The sequence below is a fragment of the Rhinatrema bivittatum genome, chromosome 3, assembly GCF_901001135.1.
Source record: "Rhinatrema bivittatum chromosome 3, aRhiBiv1.1, whole genome shotgun sequence".
Taxonomy (NCBI): domain Eukaryota; kingdom Metazoa; phylum Chordata; class Amphibia; order Gymnophiona; family Rhinatrematidae; genus Rhinatrema; species Rhinatrema bivittatum.
Window position 1 is genome coordinate 374478704 of NC_042617.1, and position 26914 is coordinate 374505617.

At 40.2% G+C, this 26914-nt stretch overlaps 1 protein-coding gene across 1 annotated transcript in view; it reads right to left on the bottom strand.

Annotated features, from left to right (window-relative positions):
- Positions 1-26914, bottom strand: part of BCKDHB (branched chain keto acid dehydrogenase E1 subunit beta) — a 624159-nt gene that overhangs the window by 207298 nt on the left and 389947 nt on the right. The gene's annotated exons all lie outside the window — the stretch shown is intronic.

Sequence of the window (26914 nt, forward strand, 5' to 3'; positions counted from 1 at the left end):
CCTCCCTGTCCTCCTGGTGCCCTGGTGCCTTCACTTATATGTGGGAGAGGACTGGGGAGCTGACTGGCCAGTCACTTAATCCCTGCACGGAAGGCCCCTTGCTTTTGTGACTAGCCAGGGGGTAGGGGCTAGGACCCCTCATCAAAAAAAGCTGTCAAGGGCAGACATTCAAATGCCTGCAGAAGAGGAGGAGAAGGCAGGCTGCCAGAAAGGCCCAGATGCTAAATTCTCATTTTTTTTCACAGCTGCTTTTCCTAAATTTTGAAGATGGCATGGGACAAGAACAGAAAATCCTTAGTTGCAAAAAGCTGATGAGATAGCAGCACTTTCCACCTCCTTTCTGCATGTGTTATTGGTCTTTTTATTTCCTCTTCAAGAATGCTCTGCTCTCCACCTCCTTCTCCTGCAGTGTGGTAGGCCTAACAAGCAACCCCTAAGTGCCAAGCATCCTTCTATACCCCCTAGAAAGCCAGCAGGAGTAAAGTTAAACAGAGAACTGGGCATGCTCAGTTTAGCATGATCACATTACTTAGTTTCACCTCAGTAAATAACAGGTTCATATTAATACCAGCAGTTCAGGGCAGGTAGTAAAGTGTGGCCATTTTTCACTAAAAGTGTGAAGGATAAGTGTACCACACTATTTAGCATGAGCTTGCTAACGCCTTATTTACAAATGATGTTCCTTCATTTGCGTGCGTGGGCTTGCAAACGTTTGGATGCTCACAGTGTCTTCTTGAACCCCTTTAACATGCAGGGTAAGGCATTTCTGCAAAGCTCTCCATTTATTTTTTTAGTTCTGAAATCTTTAATGAATTATAACAATCTAACAAAAACCAATAATAGAAAAAGGGTCAATAAAACACTTTCAAAACCATGAACAGTAAGACTATGTCATTTTGCAAGACAGTAGGATTGCACAAGTCAGGTAGAAAAAAATCTTAGTGGACTTCACATCTTCTGAGCATGAAATAGGGAACCATTACACTCTGCAAAACTAGCTCATATTTAGACAACAACAGTTTTCCATCATAAATTCCACCATAAATTCATATCTAATACTTTTTTTTCCAGTTACTTAAAATTACCTTTGCAGCAATGGACAAAAGAAAATCCAGTAACTTCTTTTCATAAAAGAATAAGGGAATGTTTAGGGCTAGAGATTTTAGGATAATGATCCTACACGATAGTCTCTTGAAAATGGAGATCACCCCAAATTCTTTGCCAAACCGGAGACCAGAAGGTGCATATATTAGGGCAGGTCAAAGAAGGTTGCCAAAGCTTTACAACATGACCAACAGTTCCCATTCGACAAGCTCTTGATTTTCCCTACTTTAACAGGTGTCCATATCATTCGATGGGCCAAAAACACCGAGAGACTGAATAACAGAAGCAGAGGAATAAATTCTACTCAACATACCTCAGAGCTTAGAAAAGCTCGCTCTTTTTAAAGTGCACAAGAGGGTATTAAAATGTACTCTAGAGTTTATTGCATAGGCCCTTAAACTATTGGGGCTGGGTCAACTGGAAAGCAATGGAACTGGGACAGCCAAAAGATAAAAAGACAAACTAAATCACAACTAGTATATTTTCAGTAGTAAATGTATTGCGAAAATTAAGAATTGTTTCATTTTTTTACAGTGATATACCTCATTGAATTGCTTCCAGTTTATTATATTTACGTATTTATTTATTTATTTGCAGTCATTTCTAATCCGCCCAATTACCAGCCATCTCTTTTGGGCGGTTTACAGCATAACCTACACAACATAAAAAAAAACATCTAACATAAAACAGTAAAAAATGAAAAGAAACCCACATTGTGCTAACCCAAAAGCCTAGCAAAACAAATGATTAAAGATCATAAAATGTACTTTCAACTTAGGGCCACATAAAGCAAGCATTTACCTGACAGACACAAAATGGGCCAAAACTCTTGGTATATCTGGCCCTTAGTGTAGAAAAATCAGCTCCGTGACAATAATCTCTTTGACAGTATTTGCATTTGTTTCTACTACTGTGCAACAACCAGTCAGAAAAACAGAAAACAAAAGTCAGCAAGCTCTGCTGTGACAACTATATTGTAATATAAGGACTATATTATAATAAAAATAAGGAAAAAGGTCAAGGAAGACTCTGTGCACTACACCTTCTCACTGAAATGTTATCAATGTTCCAAAAGTGATATGTTTGGAAAATGCTCATATACTACAATAGTAGAATTATTTTGCCCTATTTTGGAAAATAGGGGCTGTTTTTCTGTGCATCATTGTGTATGTTGATTTATTATGATATACTGGAAAATGCAAGCATGTATCTGTGTAAATAACAGCTGGTCTAGCACATTTCTATACTGGATTTAATTACAATGAAAAAAGTAACAGATGTAAATGACTTTTTATTTTTATTTTTTTATGGGAAGCCTCCTTATTTTAGAGGGAGTTTAGTGGATATTCTCCTTTGACAACTCCCTCTCCTGTTTCTTTCCAAGTTTGCCCCATCTCACTTTTAATTGCCCATCACTTCCCTTCTAATATTCTTTTGTTTTTCAACCCCGACTCTGCTTTCACCTATTCCTCTCCTTTTTCTACGTCCTTCAACTTGTTCTTCTCTTCCCCACTCACTCCTAACTTTCATTTCTCCATCTCCCCTCTCTCCTTCCCCATTCTTCTACTCCACGTTTACTCAGTTCCTCATTTATCTCCTTCGCCCCTCTCAGTTTCCAGTTATCCGATTCCCTTCCCCCCTTCATCGCACTCTCCTTTACCTCTTTCATTCTCTCATGTTATCTCATTCTCCTATCCTGGGTTAATTCTGTGTGTGTTGCAGCAGAGGCAGAGAGGAAGCTCCTGATTTCCTCTCTTTGACCTGCCTGCAGGCAACTGGAAGCCAGGAAGAGTGGGAAGTAATTTCACAGGACACAGATACAACAGCTAAGTTTTGGGCATATACTCTGAAAAGAACGTGGAGTAGTTCTACTATGATTGTTGGAGGGGGGAGGTCCTAGGAATGAGAAAACAGCCCATCCTCCCTTCAGAAAAGGGCCTAGCCCTGTTCCTGGAGGAGTCAAAAATGTTCACTAATCACAGAATTTGTAAAGCTTTCTCTACTCAAACCTCAAAAGAAACAAAAAACATATGCTACTAATTCTTCTAAAATGCCATTTTATTCTCCTATTCCACATTTACCCTGGGGGTCAAGGGAAGCATGCAAACATGAACTTCACCTATTACTGGGCTCAAGAACCTCACTGCATGGATGCAATGACAGTATGAGAGTTTATCATCCGCTTCAATGGACGCTTTATTCAAGTATTATTGCTTCCACATGGTAAGAAAAAAGTCAACCGTAATCTCTAAAATATTTGGCACTATCAATTACATTGTTCAGTAAAAGAAAAATCTATGAATTTTATTTTTCATATTAATATCATTATGGCACAATTGTATTAGAAATCTAACCCTTGGTGAAGAGAACATAACAAAAGCCTGAAGCCATACACTCTTTAAAAAGTTATGTTTTAAAAGAAAATATACCCCACAGACTGCAGTTTAAATATTTAAATTGCCGTGCTTCAAACCACAAATATTCAAGCTATCGTATCAATTTTTAAAAAGTGACAAACCTATTTAAGCATTTCTCATTTCTAAGCTGTGCCCTCCGTTGTGCCCTTTTGCCTTCAATATAACGGGCAAAAGGAAGCCTCCCACCCCCTTTCAAAGTGCAAACCAGAGGCTGTAACTTTTCCTATTTTTGGTTTTTCTTTATTTTTCCATACCATCTGCGACTCCACCCTTTGCTGGCAGTCTATTTACAAAGTACAAAAAGGACAGAGCAGTTAGATTTACGGTAGTGTTGGGTGATTTTCTCATTAGAACCTGGAAATGTGACATGGGGCTGACTGTGCCATGTGATTGCTTTTCAGATGGTTTATAATCAAGTTAGCAGCATGATTGGGAAGCTATTAGGACATTTTAATAAAATAATTTTAAAAACCTGCAATGCCTGCCAGGGCTCTTCCTTTGAATGAGAGTCCCACACTCAGTACCAGGGCTGAATTATTGACTCAGTCTTCCAACTCCCCAGTGTGAATCCTCCATTGGAGGAAAGGATTAACTGAGAGAGCCAAAAGCGTTGACTGATTTCTTAACTGCTTTCTGCCAATAAATAGAAGAGATTCTGTGAGGGTGTTCCAACAAAAAAAATTTATTGTGGTATTTCTTCAACAGAAATAATCAGGCCCATAGTACATTTCTTTCTTTTGGCAACTTAATGTAAAACTAACGCATTCAATAGGTACATCTGTTCTCCCTTGATCTCTCTCCCTGTGTGTCCTCCTGGATCTTTTGGCATTTTCCAGTCTACAGTGCTTGTCTGGACAGTAAAGCTCCTCCTATCTGATAAGGATTTTTCTTAGCAACTAGGATCCACTGTTTGATCTAAATTGGTCTTCTTCCCTCCTTTCTTTCTCAATGGACTATGTGGGTACCTGATCTATCTCCGCTTGGTGAGCTCTAAATTGGCAGCTCGGTCTTTCTCTCTTTCCAAGTGACAATGAATGAGCACATTCTCCTTCAAAAGGTTTCTGCCATGTTGGCATTGAGTCCCTCAGGCTGAGTGACAGAGGTGAACAGCAAGGCTCCCAATAAAAAAAACACAGGACAATCTCCAACCACGTAAAACAAAACTCTTTATTTCTGAAATACTACCGAGCTCTTTCAGGAAAGGGACCAGATTCTAGAGGAACAAAGGCTTTCATCCAGATCTTGGGCATCATCTTTTCTCTTTCTCTGGGAAGGAATGGGCAGAACAATTCCTTCCAAAAAATACCTAGCTCACCAATCCTTTGTCATTGGCTAGCAGCTATTCTCTGGAAGAACACCAAGGATCAACATCAAGGTATTTGGCCTGCAGATTTCATGCAGAGGAGGCAGAACTAAAAAGCTCCTTCTCATTCAAAGTCTAACTGAAAACTCTATATAACTACTAATAGGAAAATGGGATGGCGACATTTCGACAGCCTCCAGTGAGGAGTGCTATGGACAGATGGTACATTCTTCTGGCTTATACTGCATAATATAACCCCCTTGAAAGGCACAATTCTTAGTATGGTTCCTAGTGGAGCCTTACAAACTCACAAAATAAATCCTTATTTTATGCTCTGTGGTCCCCCTGCCTTTTCTTTCAGAGACAAAGTGCATTAAGCGCCCAGACATTCTTTAAAAAGGTTTTAAGATAAAAGAATATTTGTGGTCATTCCTTCCACAAATAAACCCTATTTCTGAATGAGTTTTTAGTCAGGTTTCAACAAAATATGAATTCTGTCTAAATCTTCAACAGAATGAGAACCAATATTTGAAGACTATTCTTCACAGTCTACAGTGCTTTCTCAATTTTCTTAGTAGAAGAGAAATAATTTCAGGTCTTGATGCAACCATTTGTTACTTGCAGAATACCAACAGGTATGGAGGGTGAAACTGACCACAGAGCAACTGCTTCAGGCAGCTTGATAGAATTACCTGTTGCTGTTATCATCTTTTCTGCATTGAATATAGATCACCTGATTCCATTTAGAAGCCATGATGCCTCGAGAGGGCTGTAGTCTGTAAAGTTGTAACAACCAGCAGGTAAAAGAGGAGTCAACAAGACAGACATGAGGAGAGAAGCACCCTTTGAATATGCAGGTTTCATTGCTAAGTTCTCCAAATGAAACAGTCTCAAGAAGAAAGGCCAACACTAACTGTACGTAAGCCGAGGGCGGTAAATCATTCAACTTGACTGCCAACTATAAAGACTTTAGACCATAGAATAAATAATCATTTGGACTTGGTTAATAGTAAATTTTAATGCTACTCAACTTTGGCAGGAATAAAGGAAAAGGGTATTAAGATTTTGCAACAAGATTTAATGGTTTAAGCAAACAGTCATGTAAAACATTTAACAGATTTTCGATAAATGAAAATGTAATGGTTGAGTGTTAGACTGAAGCCTTGATAAATACAATTCAGTCAAAAAATGGTGAAATTAGTCCTTACCTGAAAATTTTCTTTCCTTGAGTCCAGTCAGACCATTCCAGATGCATGGGTTTTATCTCCCAACTAGCAGATGAAGACAGAGACTAACAGGTTCACTGCTGACTTCAGCTAAGATAACAAGATACGATAAACATTTTTAATACTCTAAACTGTTCCTTCTCCCCTCCCCAAAGCAAAAACCAGAGGGATTCCGATTCTAAGGGAGAAACAAATGACAGAAACAAAAAAATGGACACACATAACCTACATGCCTTGAAAAGTTTTATTACCTTAATATCTAGCATGCCAGCTGGCGCACACAAGCAGTTACTCTGAAAATGAATCACGAGAATAAAACACTTGGCAGAACAGCACGGGTCCTAGACTAGTCTGGGTGAACTTGAGGAAAGGAAATTATCAGGTAAGAACTAATTTCTTCTTCCTCTTCTTCCAGCTATACCAATACAGATGCATGGGATGTACCCAAGCTATCCCTCTACTGAGTGGGACACTACCAAGCCCATTCTCCAAACTTACGAACCAAAGGAAGCATCTTCCCTAGCTCGAAGGTCAAGAAGATAGTGCTTTGAATAAGAATGCAAAGAAGACCAAGTGTCAACTCTACAAATCTCCAATGATGACACCAGGCAAAGTTCTGCCCACAAAGCTGCTTGTGCCCTGGTAGAGGACATCCTCAATTTCTTGGGAAGTGGCAATCCCTTTATATGTAAGCCTCCCCTTTCAATTCTTTACTCCAATGAGCTATCAACACCTTTGAAAGTGTTCTAACCCTTCAACAACCACTATACCAAACAAATGATACCCAGAGGTTATGAATCTAATAGTAACCTTTATTTACAGCATAAGAACTTTCATAACATCTAAATGAAAAAATTGAGCAAGTCCCTTTGAAAGGAGGGGAAACATACCATCTTATTAAGATGAAAACATGCAAAACCTTCTTAGAAAGGAACAAAGGAATCATGGGAATCTACACTGCTTCATCCGAAGAACCTCAAAATAGATTACTATTCAATAGAGCCTGCAGCTCCAAAATTCATCTGGCAGAACAGATTGTTACCAGAAAACACCGCTTTAAGAGTAAGCAATTAAAGAGATGCCTCTCTTAGAGGCTGAAAAGGATGACCAAACAGATATGACAACACCAAATTCTGATTACAGGGAGGTACTGATTCTCTTACCAAAGGCCAAATATGCTTTACTTACTGAAGGAAACAAGACACAGTTGGACGAGACAATAAAGGTCTGCCCATCAATTGGCCTCTATAACAGGCAATAGCTGCTTACCTGCATTTTTAGGGAGCAAAGGACCATACCTTATTCAATCCCCTTGAGGGAATTCTAAGAAAACCAGCACTGAAGCTCCTCTAGCCGAGATCTTCCTAACTGAGCACCAATCCTCAAACAACTTCCAGATTCTCAAATATGCCAAGGATGTGAAAACATTCTTGAACCACAAAAGGGTATTTACAACCTTCTGAGAATATTTTAGTTTAGTTTATTTGCTTGCTGGAACCAAAATGGCTGAACCTTTTGCCTGTTTGTGCTTGCATATAGTGCTGTCACTGGTCTTACTGGATCTATGGACTCTTACCTCCATCTGCCACTAGCATTCCTCTGTCTATTCCATGATGTTTATGTACACTTCTTTTCTTTTCCTAATGGAGAGATTAATATTCAAAGCTATTTCTGCAGGTAAAAACATTTTACCCACAGAAGTGGGGTGCTCTGAATATTGTCCAATCTATCTACAGATAAAAGTATACACATTATTGGACAACATGTATACTTTTTATCTGTAGTTTCAGGAGGCATTCCCAGGGGTAGAGAGAGGAACTGTGCACACAGAGGATAATTTTCAAACATCTCCGCATGACGCCATATATGTGCACACCCCCCCCCCCCCCCACTCCGTGGCCCTGGACTGAAGCCTGCTTGGGTATCATTTCCTTTCCCCTCCTTGATAGGGCTCCTCCCCATTCTGCCCTGGGACTTCTAAATGCAGGTCCCGAGGCTGCCCAGCTATTGCTGGGTGAGGTAGGTGAACAGCTCACCAGAGACATTCCCTCTGATTCTGGATTGCACTCTTGGCTGCAGAGGCGGCTTCAGTGGCTAGAGAACCTCCTTCTAGACCAGAGGCCTGGTCTCTAGCAGCTATTAGCCAGGCAGTTCAGAGAATGGGGAAGGTTTTTTGTGGGGTGCGAGCTGACCTTGGAAGGCTGGCTGAGTGCCTGCCCATGTTCAAAAGGACTTCAGAGCTGCTCTTGAGCCCAATCAGGATCTTTCCCTCGGCTCTATTATTTAATGTAAACAGTTTACTCCTTGGTTATTCCCAAAGCTCCATGCATCCAGCTACAAATCCCTTCATCGCCATGCCCACATTTATATCACTGAAAGTCTCTCCTTTCAATGAAGATCTTCCTGCCAGAACACTGGTTTTGCTTCAGCCCATCCAGGTGTTACCCCCATTGAAAGCAGAAGAGATAAGCCCTGAACCAGCTTGGCTTGTCCCTGATTACATGGAGTCTGCAGGAAAACCTATTATGGACCAACTTTACACAAATTTATGAGAAAATTATACACAATATACCACAATTTTACAAACAATGAAAGTCCATATATGCAGTAAATATATGTGTATACAACTTATATGTGAAATGTTTCTATTTTATAAAAGTTTAAGCGTAAATTGTATGCATGTAAACCCTTCCCCTTTATATGAATATTTACATGGCTTTTACATGCAAATGTGTATACATAAGGGCAAGTTTCATAGCCTGTCTTCCTAACTACACCAATTCTGGAAGAAGTGATGCCCTGCGTAGGAAATCAAACTTCCAGCCATGGGAGGTGGACCTTCTGGTGAAGGAGGTTATGAAGGTCCAGCACATCTCATATGGAAAGGAGTAACAGAGAGTGGAATCCTACCAGAAAGAGTGGGCTTGGGAGAAAATCCACCACAGTCTCAATGTGGTTTTCCACAAGAACAGCAGTGTATAAAACTTGTCAAGACCTTTGATGCCAGGTCAAGAAGAAATAGGTTAGGATGAGGGCTGAGGGGCCCACAAACCAAATTTCTTTTGCCAAAACTGAACAGGTGGTTCTCAGCACCATTCCAGAGACTGCAGTGAGAGGTGTGTGAGAGTTGGATACTTCACGTCCTCAAGGACGCCAAGGCAAGCTGTGTTTGCAAGAAAGGAATATATGGAGCTTGCATTCATTATTATTATATTATGTGATATCATACATATAAATACATATGGTACCTTTTTAGAGATATTTAGTGGTGTTAAAGGGAGATAGGGTCAGCAGTCAAGAGCCACACCAAGCTCTCTCTCCTCTTTCTGTACATGCATGTAGGTGAGAAAATAGTGCATCTTGTTAGTGTTGATACCCACGGTAATGCTATATTAGAATTTGATTGAGTAGCAGGAGGCTATAGACTTTAGACCATTGAGATGTTTGCCATGCCTATAAAGAAGCCACTTTGATAGAAAACAGAAAAGTCCAGATAGAGTGTGTTGTGACAGTTTGTACACTTTTATCTTTGTGCAGGGGAAGAGATTGGCCATGATTCAGATGGTCCCTGATCCAGTGGCCTTGGAAGGGTTAGACAGCATGCAAGAGTGCTGCCAGAAAGTCCGAAGGAAGACAGCAAGTATGAAAAGGAGAGATCAGCAGAGATCAGGGCTGACACAGTGAAGCATGGTGGGGGGGGGGGGGGGGGGAAGAGCCGAGGGCCACCTACACTCAGCCACATGCTCCAGAAGTATTGCGGCATGCTGTAAATGACAGGGAGGTCAAGAACTTGGAAAAGGGCAGCTTCTCTGGTAAAGAAGATGAGTTGTTTTGCACTTCAGCACACAGGGCCAGGTTTTGTGCAACTGGTGCCCTGGATGAAAAGCGCCATTCCCCCGCCTCTCTTTGGCCATGGCAGGACAGGATTCATCGTGTCCACCGGGGCTTTCTTTAGCTGTGCGGTGCAGGATCCACCATTGTTACCAGGCTGCTCTTTGGTCACAATCTGCCACAGTAACTATGCTGTGGGATGGGCGATAGTGGAGGTACCCATGGCGCGCCCCCCCCCCCCTCCCCCCCAGCTCATGGCGCCCCGGGCGACTTCCCAGCTCGCCCATCCCAAAATCCAGCCATAACAGCACACAGCTGTATGCTGCAATCAAATGAGAGAGTGGCGGACTGGATCACAGGCCATGGCAGCACATTCAGATCCTGAAGGAAGTGCTACAGGAAGAAATGCAAGGTGTCTGTCAGGAGGTGCAGGGCCTTGGCAGAATGCTGCAGAAGGAATAGCATGCCATGACCAGAATCGAAAGGGAGATGCTGCAGTGGATGCCACCCTGCCAACCATAGCCTGAATGGAATGCTTCATGATAGCCACTGGGTCCCTTGATGCTACCTCCCCCAGCATTTGCTATAGTACCACTCTGGATTGTTCCACCGCCTGCTGTAGTTATGCAATCCCAGTGGGAGACTCCCCAATGGATCCGCCACCAACCTTGGCAGGCCTCATCCTTCACTGGGGCACTAATACCTCCTCCAGCAACACCTCCACCACTGCAGAGGAAGGCTCCCCTCTATACGTGCATAGGTGGAAAGTACCCCCTTTGCTACTACAGGGATGGACTCTTCTTATGCTGCTACTGAAGAGGAGAGGCACACCACTGCTAACAGGCCTTCATCCTCAAGCCCCTCTCATATAAACTCTCAGGAATCACTCTGCACTCCCCTTCCCCACATCCTCAGTATCCGTGCCCTCTAAAGGCATTGTGAGTAATGACTGGACATTGTTATGGAGCAGCACCAGACTGGGCCAGTCCAAGGCACCAGAGCCTCCTCTTAAAAAGAAAAAAGGGCCTAGGAAGCATTAATTTGTTTTCTGTACACTAATATCACTTAGTATTGTAAATAAATGCACCTTCACCATAGAAAGTTTCTTTGGATCAGAGGTTTTTTTTTTCTCAATAGTCTGCTAATAAGTCTGGAAATGTATCTCCTGCAATTCTTCTGTGCTCAGATTGTATGCCTCCTTCTCCTCCTTAAGATGATCATCCAGTCTTGTTTGAGGATGCAGGCTTCTGGTTTTGGGGAGTTTATGAAGCATGCAGTAGGCTAGAAATATTTCACAGACCTTGGTGGGATTGTAGAGAAGACATCCCCTAGATCTGTCCTGGCAACAGAAACATGTTTTGAGTAAGCCAAAAGTTCCCTTGATGACGGCCCTATTCTGTCAGTGGTCCTGTTGTAGCACACATCTGCTGCAGTCTGTGGGTGTGCTAGCAAGAGATCATTACTCAGGTTCTGAGGGTACCTTCTCCTCCTCGACTGTCTTCTCTCCCTCTTCAACCATTATGCCATGCGGATCCATAAATTTTTTAATACTAATTTTGGACTATTTTTCTCTAGTCACTCATCCCCCAGTGACACTAACCCCCAGTATACCCCAGTGATAGTCATTCATCCCCTCAGTATACCCTGCTCTGCCCAGTCACCATACATACATACACTTATCCTCTCTGGAATGCAGTGTCATTCACTGACAGATTCTGCCAAAGAAAACCTGCAAACCTTGCAACCAGCTGAAGAGCAAACCAGAGATAAAGGTTACAGGCAAACATTTCTGGGCAAGGACCATGAGTTACCAGGTTGCCCCCAACCCATCTGACTCTCCTTCCTAGCGTATTACAGTGTCCACGCACTGGGAGAAGCCAACCATCAAACACCAAGTAGAAAAAACAAATTCAAGTTTGAAACTGGCGCATAAAATAGTTATAAGTAAATGTATTTATATATTTTTAGTGACATTTGTGTGTATATTATTTATAATATAGCAAAGTATTTGCGAAGTTGCAAACCATACTGACATATCCCAAACACGCCAACATTTTATGCATATTTTTGCTTGTGAACCCGAGTATACATGCACGTCACCCTTTGTAAAACCGGGTATACACGTGTATGTCATTTTTACACGCTTAACCCCTTTGAAAATTTAGGATATAAGTTTGATTATTTAAACCTATTCATGTAGTTTCCAATAAAACATTTATGCACAGAAAAACAGGCACAATTTCTGCAGTTAATTTTTTCGGGGGCAATAATCAAAGCAAAAGCCTATGCAGTCTTTTGGTCTGATTATTGTTGCAAACCCATCTGTAAACATACTGGTGGAGTTTGCAACCATGTGGGCAATTTTGATTATTACATTAATTAAAAGAAATTCAATCAGAACAGGGACATAGTCACATATGACCAATAGGTATCTACTTTATATATTTTCCTTACTTCCAGTTATACTGAGACAACTGGTACAATCAACATATCACTACAAGAGTTGGCTTGCCCATCAGATTTAGAGAAATGAAAAACTGATTTAAGTGGCCAGTGCTATAAGAGGTCAACTTCAAGTTGTGAAGATTAAAACTTGGAGTCCCTTTTAATCCTACCAATGTCAAATTACATCTGAGCAACTAACGCATAAAATTTGAGTACAGAACCAATGAGAAAGACTAAAAAAACTGACATGAAAAAAGAGCGATATCCTGCAATAAATCAAGTCTCTATAGCTGGTAGTTAATACATATCTTTAGCACTTTAAGCTGGAAAAATTGGGCAGAATGGATAGGCCTATCGTTTTTTATCTGCTGTCGCTTGCTATGTCAATATGTTACTGTTTGTTTTAAGCACTGTTAGCGTGGCGCTGGCCCGGGGGCGTGGTCGAGGCCTCCGGACCAGCCCCCCGGGTCTGGTGATGGCACGCCAGCAGCCCGCTGGCGCGCGCAGATTTACGCCTGCTTTCAGCAGGCGTAAATCTGCCAACAAAGGTAAGGGGGGGGTTTAGATAGGGCCGGGGGGGGGTGGGTTAGGTAGGGGAAGGGAGGGGAAGGTGGGGGGAGGGCGAAGGAAAGTTCCCTCCGAGGCCGCTCCGAAATCGGAGCGGCCTCGGAGGGAACAGGCAGCGCTCGCTGGGCTCGGCGTGCGCAGGTTGCACAAATGTGCACCCCCTTGCGCACGCCAACCCCGGATTTTATAAGATATGTGCGGCTATGCGCGTATCTTATAAAATCCAGCGTACCTTTGTTCGCGCCTGGTGCGCGAACATAAGTACGCGCTCGCCTAAAATTATAAAATCTACCCCAAAATATACAGAATAAAATCCTTAGTAAAAACAAAACTCACAATGAGCTAACTTTCAAAACTATTTGTGGTAAGGCGTTTGTGTGCATACGTTGAAGTATGGAGATTTATCCTAGTATTTCAAAAACTGTGCAGCAGGACTTTACAGTTTACAAAATACCATGTAGTTTTGCTCCGAAAGTATGCATGATTGATTCAGAAGGCAGGAATATTTCCAAAGCAAAGAAAGCACTTGCTTTCTCCACCTATTTTGTAAAAATATGCATTTATATTTTAGGTGTTAAAATAAAATATGTATGCATAATAACCCCAATTTATACATGTGGCAGGTATTTTATAAAGTTTGCGTGTATGCTGTTTTGAAAATGCTTACTTGCATGAGTACTTGAAATCACCAGCTCACAGATAGCTTCACCAGTTCATCCAGTCTGTCTCCAGTTCATCTATAACTTCTAGCACTTCATCCTGAACCCCCACCAGTTCACCCAGGCCTCCCACCCAAAAATTTCAAAAGACAAGTCTGATTTCACTTGCACTAATCAATTACCAGATGCAAAATTGCATGAATAAATTTGATAATTTATACGCATATATCTCTTATTAAATAGCAACTACCACGGGTACTTCTTCACCCTGCCCCAGGAACGCCCACAGACTGCCTGTCTCATTTAGCCTTGCCTTGCCCAGCATGTCTCATCCAGTGTCTTGTGTGTCTTTGTCCATCCTTGTCCTGATTTCCTGATACTGACCTCTTGCTTTCGATGTGACCACAATTGCCTGTTGCCTGGACCTGACTATGGTTGCTTGCTGCCTGCCCCAACCATTGGCCTGTCCGAGTACTTTCAGCTTGCTGCCTGTCCTGACCCCAGTGTGCTCTTGGACATTTGCTCTCTCTACTATCCTAGGGACCCACCTAAGTCCTGCCGGCCACCAGAACCCAAGGGCTCAACCTGTCGGAGAGGCAGCTGGTATAAGTGAAGTTCTAGTCTATTCCACTTCAGGGCAATTTGCCAGCTGTCGGAGTAGGCCTCGTGGGTCGCATATCAGGGTGCATCAACTACCCCACTGCATAAAAGCTCAGTCCCATGCCACTCATCACACTATCTTTATCTACAGTAATCTCTTGTGTGGTACTCTGTTAAATACTTTAAGTTCAAATACACAATGTTGACAAGTTCACCAGTATCCATGTGCTTAGTTTCAATTTCAAAGAATTTTAACAGATCTGTGACATATAACTTGCCTTCCCAAAATCCATACTGGTGATTCCTAATTATGCCATTTCCTTCTGTGTCTAATGATTCTCTTCTTGATAATAGTTTCCACCATCTTATCCAGTATTGATATCAGGCTTACAGGTCTATAATTTCCTGGTTCCCTCTGCAGCCCTTCTTAAAACTGCCCACCTTGAAGTCCTCTGGTACAGTAGCATAAGTGTGTCTGTAATTTCAAGTTTGAGTTCTTTTAGAAATCTGGGCTGGATTCCATCTGGCCCCGAGGACTTGTTACTGTTTAACATATCTATAATTCTTAACACTTCTTCCTATTCTACAGTGATGTTTTAACATTTCAGATGCATCACCTCTTAGGAAGGCCTCAGGTTTGGGAATCACCCCAATATCCTCTCTAGAGAAGATGGGTGCAGAAAAATAATTCAGTTTATCTGCTATGATTTTATTTTTTATAAACTCCTTAATACCCTGGTCACCCAGATAGTTGATTGCCTTCCTCTCTGGTCTTTTTCTTTTGATATATTGTAAAAAAACAAAAAACAAAAATAACAAAAAACCCCTTTTATTACTTCTTGCCTCCCTGGCAAGCTTCTTCTCAAAATCCATTTTGACTTACCTTATCAATGTTTTACATTTACTCTGGCATTGTTTGTGATCCTTTCTATTTTCATCACTTGGGTCCGTTTTCCATTTTTTAAAGGAATCTTTCTTGGCTCTAATAACCTTTTTCAACTCATTATTTAGCCATGCTGGTAAACGCTTTGTCCTTTTCCTCCCTTTTTTGATGAGTGGGCTGCACTTCATCTGGGTTTCCAATATGGTAACTTTGTTATATGTAGGAAAGACCAAATGAAAGGTTAAAGGCATGTTTAATTAAGCACCAAAGATGCATATCCTTAATAAAATTAACACCTCCTTTAGTGGTACATTGTGTAGACAAAGGTCATCAGTTGAAGATTTTACTTGGTGTGCCATTTATGAAGTGCAACCCATGTTGAGATCTGATGATGCTGTGAAGCAAGCAGATCAAATTGCCCTGCATTTATAAGTTAGGTATAGTTTACTCTTTTGGGTTACATTTGGACTTGCAATGGGAAATGTTACTTTAAATGTTGTGTCATCTATATTGTTATAGATGTTATGTCTTATTTCGTCTTTAAAGGAAGGGATTTCCCCATCCACTGAGATATGCGCATAATTATATTTCTTTCTATATTAGATTTGTGAAAGGAAAAGGTATCCCCCTTTTAACTGAATGTGAGTAAAATCATTTAAGGTGATTGGTCTTCCCATATTATGTGATCTGATAAATTTCCCTAATACAAACTGATGTTTTACTTTAAAGCTATTGGTCAAAGTTGGTCATATGTTTCAAAATGGACACTATTTAAGTATGTATATTTCCACAGTGAATGGGATATGCAGTCAATGAATAGCACAAAATTTCAAGCCCCCAAAGCAGGTATGATTTGATACCAAAATGCAGCTGTGTTGGGCTACATTTTGGCATTAAATGGAAGAGATGTGATTTTTTTTTTTCAGTTGCAATTGTATGTATATCACCATTTTAACTGCAACAGAAAAAGATTGAAAAATAATTTGTTGTTATCAGCAAAATAACAACAGTTCGGACAATGATTATTTAATAGTAAATATGTCATAGATAGGCCAATTTATGTCCTGAATGTATCTTAACTGCAACATAAAGGCCCACCTTTTAATGTTAAGGAAAATAATCATTCTGTTGATAAACTTTGTATCTTGCTGATTCACAGAAAAGTATACATAATTTTTAAAATTATCCTATACCTTATGAACACCGTGAACCCTTCTGTAGATCCCTCTAGTTTTTTAACCAGCTTCCTCATTCTTGGAGAAGAGATGACAGAGAGGATATGATAGAGGCTTATAGAATCATGAGTGGGGAGGAACAGGTTAATAGGGAATGGTTTTTTACTCTTCCAAATAGCAACAGGACTAGAGGGCACTCCATAAAACAAACAGAGCAGATTTAAAACAAATTTAAGGATTATTTTTTTTCTATAAACACTTAATTAAGTTGTGGAATTTTCTGCTGGAGAATGTTATCCAGGCCAATAGTAAACATGGGTTTAAAATAGTTTTGGACAAGTTTCTGGAGAACAGGTCCATTAACAATTGATTTGTTTATATACTGTAGGTATTTTAATTGTAAATCACTTTGATGCTTATGTTGAAACTGTGGTTAATCAAAAGAAATTAACTAAATTATTAGCCAATCTAGATGTAAGAATACCCACCTTTTTGCTTCAGGGAGTGAGCAACAAGAAATAGATCTTCCCATGAGGATTTGATTGGATAAATTCTTGGAGGAGAAGTTTATTAACTGCTATTTATCAAGTTGACTTAGGGAATGGCCTCTGCTACTACTGGCATCAGTAGCATGGGATCTTCTTAGTGTTTGAGTACTTGCCAGGTTCTTGTAGCCTGGTTTGGCCACTGTTGGAATAGGAAGCTGGGCTTGATGGACCCTTGATCTGACCCAGTATGGCAACTTCTTAAGTTCTAATTTACCAAGTACTTCTCAGTGATTCAGACTGGACAGAGACAAGATGCTGGGCTCGATGACATGATATCACCTCATTTAATCCCCTGGGGGATTGCGTACCCAGAGTGAAAATCCAATAGGCTTCCCTCAAATCCAACAAATGTTGCGATCACCACCCCGTGAGGAGATTGTTACTTGATCTATGATGGTCCATTTTATTTGTGCAAATGAATGCTCATTTTGGACACAATGTGAAACTATAGGGGCAGTTAAAGTCCGTGTTTGTAATCGAGATTTATGCTCATTTAATCTGATCTTCATATTTCGAGTTGTTCTTCCAATATATACTTTAGGACAACTGCACCATAAAGCATATATCACATAACTGGAATTGCAAGTAGTGTATGTTTTCCTCCTGATCTTATAACCGGATAACCATCATAGATCAAGTAACAATCTCCTCACGGGGTGGTGATCGCAAACATTTGTTGGATTTGAGGGAAGCCTATTGGATTTTCACTCTGGGTACGCAATCCCTCAGGGGATTAAATGAGGATTTGGAATGGAATACCTTGATTTAAGATTATGGCAAAAATTGAGGCTTTCCTATACATTTTTTCATTACATTTTGTCAATTTGGTGGTGTTGGAGAAAGTAAAAATGTTTTAGAGTCAATTTGCACAACCTACGTGATGACGCTGCAAAGCGCCTTCAGTGATTGGTCTAATTTGAAGTGGCTTTGCGTGAATAAAAGATCGATGCCGGCCTGGGCTTTTAAATCAAAATGGAGACCATTAACTTGGCGGTTTAAAGTGGGTGAAGACGCCGAACATTTTCAAACTTTGGATTAGAACTACTGTTCCCTGATGAAGAATCTATGATTCGAAACGAGGCCTTGTCGGGATATGGACATGGACTTGAGATCTAGAGCGTGCACAGATAAGTGACAGGGAAGTTCCCTGCAGTAAGACTGGATGTGAGAGAATTGTGTGTCGGCGTTATTGAGAATTGTTTGGTGCTTCTTGAAGAAGTTTGAAGAAGTTCAAAAAAGCCCAATTCTGGGTGGAAATAATTTCAAGGAAAAGTTTTAAGTCACCATTCACAAAATTTAATCACGTTAAAAACAGAAAAAATATTCATGGGTTGGAAGAGGTCGGTTTATGATTAAAATTGCCATACATTGCTGGATGCGATGATATGAAATTGTATGAAACCTTCCTCTTCTTCCCCTAAAAATTTCTTTTGCCTTGTTAGTGGATCAACAATTGTACTTGAAAGATTGTTTTTCAATGTAGAGAGATTTTTCTCTTTTTGAAAAATGTTAGGAAAATCAATAGAGTATTGATCTGAGGTGATATCGTGTTTGTGTTCCTGTGATATTTATATTCCTTGCAAAAAATAGTTGTGCGCTGTTTTTGTGGGCTCGATGACATGACATTTTTTACATTATGTTAAGATACTGAGGTTTATATACTGAAGTGCTTGTTTTTACACACTATGTTTTTCAACACATGCAAATAAGCCCAATAGAAAAATATTATGCGTACTTTTCCTACAGGAAACTTCACAAAAGCTAACTACAACTTATTTGTGTAGTTAATTTGTTTGCAAAATCACCCTTGCAAAGTCAACTTTGTGCTTACTCTTAAATGAAAGGCATAGGAAGTAACTTTGGGGCAGATTTTCAAAGGGTTACGCACCCCGAAAAGCTGTCCTTGCCTGCCCCTGCGCGCGCTGAGCCTATCTTGCATAGGCTTGGCGGCGCACACAAGCCCCGGGACGCGCATATGTCCTGAGGCTTGCAAAACGGGCAGGGCGTGGCGGTCCGGGGTGGTCCAAGGGCGGGGCAGGGCCTGAGCCTCCAGGCACAGCGGCCATTTGCCGCTGTGCCCGGGATCGCGGGCCAGCTGTCAGCCAGCGTGCATAACTTCTTCAACAAAGGTAAGGGGGGGTTCTAGATAGGGCTGGGGGGCGGGTTAGGTAGGGGAAGAGAGAGTAAGGTGCGGGGGGGTGGAGGGAATGGAGGCAGGCTGCACGGCTCGGCGCACGCAAGTTGCACAATTGTGCACTCCCTTGCGCACGTCAACTCTGGATTTTATAACATGCGCGCGCCATTTATAACATGGCAGCCATTTCCATTCCCTGCAGAAAGCAGGAACAGTTTGCTGGGCAGATTAGATGGTTCATTTTGGTCTTTTTCTGCCATCATATACTATGTAACTATGTGCTAATAATTAATGAGCTGTTTTGCATGATTTGGCAATGCTGCAACAACTATAAATTTAAATACAATTTTGCAAGTGTACAACCACATGTGAAATTTTGCTATTTTCAAAGCTGAAAAACTTTGCAAAGTCTTCTTCATATGCTAAAAGGGAAAACAGTGTGCACAATTGCAAATAGCCTGCACCATCTGCCATATTTCTATGGGGAATTTTTCTCAGTTTAGTTCATCAGCCTCATCGTCTAAATTCTCTCATCATGACAAAAAAAAAGTGAAATGATTGTTTGAAATAATCCTAATATTTACTCAAAAATGTTTAACTAGATGCTTTGGGTCGGATTTTAAAAGGGTTATGCGCGTGAATACGAAGGATTTACGCGCATAACCAGTCCTGCGCGTGCCAGGCTATTTTCAAAAGGCCCGGCGATGCGTGTAAAGCCCCGGGATGCGTGTAAGTCCCAGGGCTTGCAAAAAGGGGGGGGCGGTCCTGCGTAGGGTGGGGGTAGGGCCAGAGGCCTCTGACACAGAGGCCATTTGCCATTGTGTCAAAAGATCGCGTGCCGGCAGGTTGCCGGCACGCGCAAAAGGTGAAATAAAGATTTTGGGGGGGGTTAGAGTAGGGCTAGGGGGGTGAAAGGTTAGGGGAAGGGATGGGAAGGTTAGGTTAGGGGGAAGGGAATGGAGGAAGGCAGCATGGCTTGGCATGCGCAAAGTGCACAATTGTGCACCCCCTTGCGTGCGCCGACCCTGGATTTTATAACATGTGTGCGCCTGCGCGCGCATGTTATAAAATCGGGCATATATGTGCACGCGCTGGGTAGTGTGCGCACATATAGGCCACACGCGCTTCTTTTAAAATCTACCCCTTTGTTTTTTTTTTAACATGTTCCTAATGTCAACCAACATCACACGTAAGTGGCTGATTCTAGTCTGATACAATGACTACCAATAACAGATTGTTTTCTGAGCCACTACAACTTCAGCTCTATCAGTTGTGTTGGGTTTGTGTCATGTGCCTGTCATAACTGTGCTTTAGACAGTTTTTTTTATGCAAGATAAGCAGTTTCACTGTAGAAATGATTTTGAGATATACGTCACGCACATTGACGTTCTTTGCCTTCAGAAACTGCTGACATAGTTTAGGTATTCAATGGAAATGGGAGCGAGAAAATAATAACTAAGAACAAACAAAAAAATGAACTGAGCAGCTGTATGTTTTATGTCTGTTTTCTTGTTGCCATAGGAATGCTTTTACAGAAGACTAAACAATTTCATCTGAATTTCTCAATAGTATTGCTTTTGTTTAAATTTAATTGTATTTTTAGGAATTATTTTTCAGCTAATCTATTCATCACCAACTTTATTAACAGCTGAAATAACAGCTTTATTAAAAGCTGAATGCTCTGGCTAGTAATTTACAGATCTCCATCTTCTTACCCTCCATCACTTCAGTTAGCATCCAAAAAGCCCTGCTACCTAGCAAGAGGAATTTTTAAACATGTGTACAACTATTGTAGTCACCAAAGTTTCACAATTTATGGAAAAGAGGTTTTCAACTGTTGCAAATAGGGACGATAGATTAGCTATACAATTTAGCAATGGCTAAAAGTATCATAAATGCAGCAGGAACTGTATCAGTCATCATTAAGCAAGCAGAAAAAGTGGATATGTAATGCAATAGCAGATCCCATGAACAAAGCCTCTACTAACAATCTTATTCCCTATAATGGTTGACATATTTTGGACAGAAAACATGAAATTCTAATCATAATAAAAACTAGTCATATACCTTATTATTATTTATTTGATAAGTAAATCAAAGAAAAGTAAACATTCAGACTTACTTAATTTGGAATTAAATATTTGGTAACACAATACCTACCTAGTAAGCAAACAGCTTCCTGATACACTGTCAAATTTTTCAGAACAATTTTTTTATTCTAAGTGAAAAGAAAAATCAGTTTGCTAGTACCTGTGGATTAACCAAATCTGATATTTTACAAATATCTATAACTGAAATTAAGAGAATATTAACAGTCCTCTCATATTTATTTAAGTATACATTTTTATATACAGACATTAGATCAATGATGTCACATCGGTTTACAGATAACGAAAAGGAAATAAGCGGGGGGGTACTTATTTCTTACAGTGAAACATATCTTTAACAATGCAACATAATGAAACTTGAAGTTCTTGCGTATATCTAACGAGGCAACAAGATAAAGAAAATATAGAAATATAAAAATAAATATTGATGATACGAAACTCTTCTAACGCATCTTAATGGGATTAGAAAGTCTTGAAAATGAAACGTGGTGAATGTGAGCGGCATGCGACCAGGGACTAGGGGGTGGAAAAATGAGTAACAGGGGCAGGGCTAAAAAGGAGAAGTGGTTGGGGGTAGGCTAGCCAGAAAAGCCAGGTTTTTAGGTGTTTTTAAAGAGCTGTGTTGAGGGTTCGGATCTTAGTTGTACTGGAAGGTTGTTCCAGAGAGAAGGTCCGGCTATGGACAGTGCGCGTTCCCTTGTCATGGTTAGATGTGCTTCTTTTGGGGTGGGGATGTGGAGAAGACCAGTGTTAGAGGATCGGAGGATTCATTGTGGTGTGTGGTATCATAGGGGCGTGCTTAACCAGTTCAATTTGTCGTTGTGGAGTGACTTGTGGATGAGGGCTAGAACTTTGTGTTGTGTTCGGAAGGTGATGGGTAGCCAGTGGAGGTCCTTGAGGATGGGAGTGTTGTGGCCTGATTTCTGTTTGCGAGGGATCTGTCTGCTGCATTTTGTAGTAACTGCAGCGGTCTGATTGTGGCTGCGGGGAGGCTGAGCAGAAGGGAGTTGCAGTAGTCAAGCTTTGAGAATAGTATGGTCTGGAGGACGGTTCTGTAGTCGTGTGGAAAGAGCAGCGGTTTGAGGGTCTGGAGCTTGAAGAATCCATCTTTGATGATAGTGTTGATGTGCTTTTTGAGGTTGATTTCTGCATCAAGAGTGAGTCCGAGGTTTCTAGCTGTAAGGGCTAATTGTTGGTTCGGGAGGGTTGTTGTGCTTTGATGTTTGAGATTGCGGTTGGGGTTGTTGGAGATGTGAAGGATTTCAGTTTTTTGTGGTTGAGGGAGAGTGACAGCTGAGCGAGGAGTTGAGTTATGTCCAACAGGTGGGTGTCCCAGGTTTTTAGCGTGTTTTCGAGGGAAGATTTGAGGGGGAGCAGAATCTGTACGTCATCTACGTATATGTAAAATGTGAGCCTTTTTTGGAAAGAAGGTTGCAGCGGGGGAGCATGTGGATGTTGAAAAGTGCGGAGGAGAAGGATGATCCTTGGGGTACGCCGTGTGGTAGGGGGATTTGTTCGGATTGAGATGATTCTATTCTTACTGAGTAGGACCTGCTGGAGAGATACGAGGCAAACCATTTGAGTGTGGTGTCGCATAGGCCAATTTCTTTTAGTCTGGTCAGCAGGGTGTTGTGGTTGATGGTATCGAATGTGGCGGAAATATCAAGGAGTATCAGGAGGTATGATGTGTTCTTGTCCAGGCCTCTGAGAATGGAGACAGTGAGGGATAGAAGGAGTGTCTCTGTGCTGAGGAGTTTTCTGAAACCATGTTGAGCCGGGTTTAGAATGTTGTGGTGTTCTAGATTTTTGGAGAGCTGTTTGTAGAGCTATATATTTTAAATGCTGATAATATATCTACAGCCTTCATCTTAGACTGTCAACCATATCTGCTACTCTATATTAAAGAAATATATGTTTGTTTTCTAGACATACACACACACACACACACGTATACATATATTATATATATGTGTGTGTGTATATATATATATATATATATATATATACAAAAAAACCCCAACATACAACCGCGGGGAACTGTAAGCACTATTGTTATATTTAATAAGTCAAATGCAATATGTGATATTTTTCAGAAATATGAATCTTTTATTAAATGTTTTAACAAATGTACTAATAATTTAAGTGAAAAATCATGTATACATGACATTAAATATTTCAATACATACTAAAATCTAACTATTAGTCCAATTAATGATAAACCCCAGTCTTCTCCTGTATCTGTCCTCAATCTGACCCTAATTGAACTAAATATACCCTAACCTCATTGATGTTGACATGGGTCTATACAAAGGAATACACCACTTATGTGTATATATATATATATATATATATATATATATATATATATATATATATATATATATATATATATATATATATATATATATATACACACACACATATATATATATTCAGTATAAGCAGCAACTGTTAATTTTGAACCCAATCAATCCTTAGCGGTTTAAGCCAATGTTCATGAGTACACTTATGGCTTTCAGTTCTTGGTTGGAGACAGTAGGACCACCCCAATAGGATACATTGGTAGTCACTGACAGGCCAGACCAGTTCCCCAGGGTTGTACAGAACCTTCTTCCTAACTGTAACTTTGCAGATTCAAAAGCCCTAATCAAAGGCTGTGGATATCTCTGCATCTGCCCTTTCTCCTGACTCCTCAAATGAGCCTCTCTCACTGTCTCCCCCTTAAGATATGATTATTATTTGCATTAGCTTTGGAATTACCCTTAGCTGTGTCTCCCAATTATTATCACACCTTTCTATGGCTGCCACCTTCATTCAAACTGATTCTCTGCCAAGGATCTCCAAACGATATTTCCCAGCAGTCTTGTGCTTCCTATTCCTTCTGATTTTACAGTCCCATAGCCAACTCTTATTTACTACTTCTTACTGCCTTAAGGCAACATTCCCCTGAAATTCCCTTTAGCGCTCCCTCTGTCTTCTAGACACTATAACTGTCCTCCCTCTTCAGGCTATTTCTGTCTGCATGAAACCCCCGTTTCATCAAAACATGCATAGATGTAACCATAGCCTTATAGACAATGCATTTTTTCCTTTATGCATATACCCTTCTGTGTGAATAACATGAGGAGAGTTGCATGATTTCTCCTGTCTCTGATAACTATGGATTGAATAGTAATATGTTTTCTTTTACCAATTATTTTTCATTTACTTTTGCTGTGAGAGTACACATGACAGGTTATCACATCTCTGATGGCTATTTTCTGCTTTATTAACCATCAGCACAATTAGCATTTCTGATTCAACTCATGCTGGATGTTTTCATCTTTTACAAACAAAATACTTATGAAAGTCTGTCACCTCTACAGATATGAAGGCTATTTTCTTCCTTCTTTTCTCTACACACATAGAAATTTCCTAGGTTCCCCAATGTTTCCTTTTCTTTTGAAATATAGGTCAAGAGGGGAAGGGTAATTAGACCAAATGAACAGTTACCTAGTTAAGTTTTTTCATCACTTACATTCCTTTCCCCCTAACAATCAGAAATCCAAAGGAACATTCACCAAAGTTTACTCAGCCTTTTCTTCATTAGAAGGTATCACACTTACATTGCTACATTCAATTACAAGTTTAAAAGAGTTTAACTGGCTAACTTCAAAAGTTAGCTGGTTAAAACTCTGCTTTTCACAATTTTCCCCTCACTCATCAGCTAAGTTTAACCTTCCTAAATTCATAAGATGGCCAAATTTAGCTGGGCAAATAAAGGCTGGGCTTACAACTTAGCCAGTTAACACTGATATTCAATTTAGCAGGTCAATTCTCGTCACAAGAATAATAGTAGGCAAAAATCCAACCAGTCAATCTGTATACTGCCATAGATGAATCGAAAAACTACCTTAGGATACTGAAATAACATCTATATTCAGAGATACATGACAAGCTGAGCATTTCCCACATGGCTGATCCCGACACTTACAAGACATAATGGACTGAGACGCACTGAAATCTGAGGGAACCAAAGAGTCCCGTAAATTTCTGACATATATATAACCAATTTGTATATTGCATTTCTAGTGGAGTCATTTACATTGTTTTTTTGTCCTTGTGACAAAGCCTATGTGAGGAAAATTACACGAAAGTTCAGGGTGATAATGGTAGAACAGCAAAACTACCTGGCAAATCAAAGGATGGCAACCTCTATGGTGGCTCATTGCTTATAAATTCAACATACAATTGAAGACCTTCTATTTGGAGTGACTGAGAAACCATCTTTTAGCTGGTGGGGTGGAGATCATGCCACATGCCTTCTACAGACAGAAGAATTCTGGATACATTATTTACATACCATTGCTTCTGCAGGTCTCAATTCGGAATTGGATTTGTCTTGTTTTTTATAAGAACTTTTTCTATAAAGACTTTGTGGAATTACTCATGATTGGTAGTTTCATCTCTGTATCATTAACTTCATGTTTAAATTCGAACTGCAACTATGATTGTCATCTGATGAATTATTTTTTAACTTGTTTGTTAGATATGATTATCACATTTTTTATAATTTGTTGTGACTAACACACATTATTTGTATGGCAGCTGTTATGATGGATGAAGATTGACATAACATATCACCCTACGTCATACGTAGCAAAAGGATAAGTATTCAAGATGGCCTCTTATCATGATATCAGGTTCAATCACTGGCATCCGAAGTTAAATACCATTGAAGCTACATATCTATATATTCTAGCTCGAAGCAGTTAGTGTATTAATGAAAGATCAGCTGATATCCAGTTATAGCACTATTGTCGGCTATTAAGAACTGCATATTGTAGAGACTTTAAAGGTTTTTATTTGCATAAAAAACAAAAAAACCCATTATATTAAGGTGGACATTGATATATGGTAACTTCGGGTACATGACTGAGAAGACAGATTAGAATGATTTTTCAGCCTCTCGTGTCTGGCTTGCTGATACCCATAATCTGGCTTAAGTTATATTTAAAATTGGAGGTGCATTACATATTCATATTGGGGCTCTTTTTGACTGCATTTCACTAATAACCTATACAGAGCCATGATCACCCTTTTTTTCTTTTCTAGTGGTTATGCTTGTCCCTATGCACCCTAGCATTCCACTGGCTCTGGCCACTGCCTCGTTACCCTGTTTTATCTTGATCACTCTACCCATATCATACATGAGCATCTTAATTCCCTTGAACCTCTGCACATGAGAAACAAGCTTCTGCAGTTTTTTTTCTATTTGAACTTAGTTTCTAAGTAGTAGTCGATTTTTCAAGTTTCCAAAATCACTTCTATTCCTTCAGGGGTGTCCACTTTGTTACAGATCTTAGTGTCATCTGAAAGACAAACTGTTCCTACTAACCCTTTTGCAATATCACTCAGGAAACTATTAAACAGAACCAACTCTGGGATAGATCCCTGAGGCACAGCACTGATCATCCTTCTTTCAGCAAAATGAATGCCATTGGTCACCAGCTTCTGTTGTCTACCATTCAAATAAGCTTCAAGTCCAGTCAACCACTTTAGTACCCTCCCCTATATTTGTATACTGTAATTACATCTCCTCTAAAACTTCATTTTCCACTATATAAATAGCCCCAAATTGGATAAGCTTTCAGCATGTATAAACACTTGCATTCCATTATACTTTCTAGAACCTAAGAAAATAGCTGGGATTCATATCCCTGAAAAACCAATACATGTTTGTAGCAAAGGAATGATTCCATTTTAAGTACAACCAGAAAGTTGACATTACTTTAAGTAAATTTCAGAGTTCTTTTTTTCAACAAAATAAATTAGTGGGATCTGGAAGTTACAGAAATGTCAATGTTTTTGCTAGACTTATTTTTTCCATCAGATTTAAAATGACCAAAGCTAAATAACATTGCAGTACAAAAGC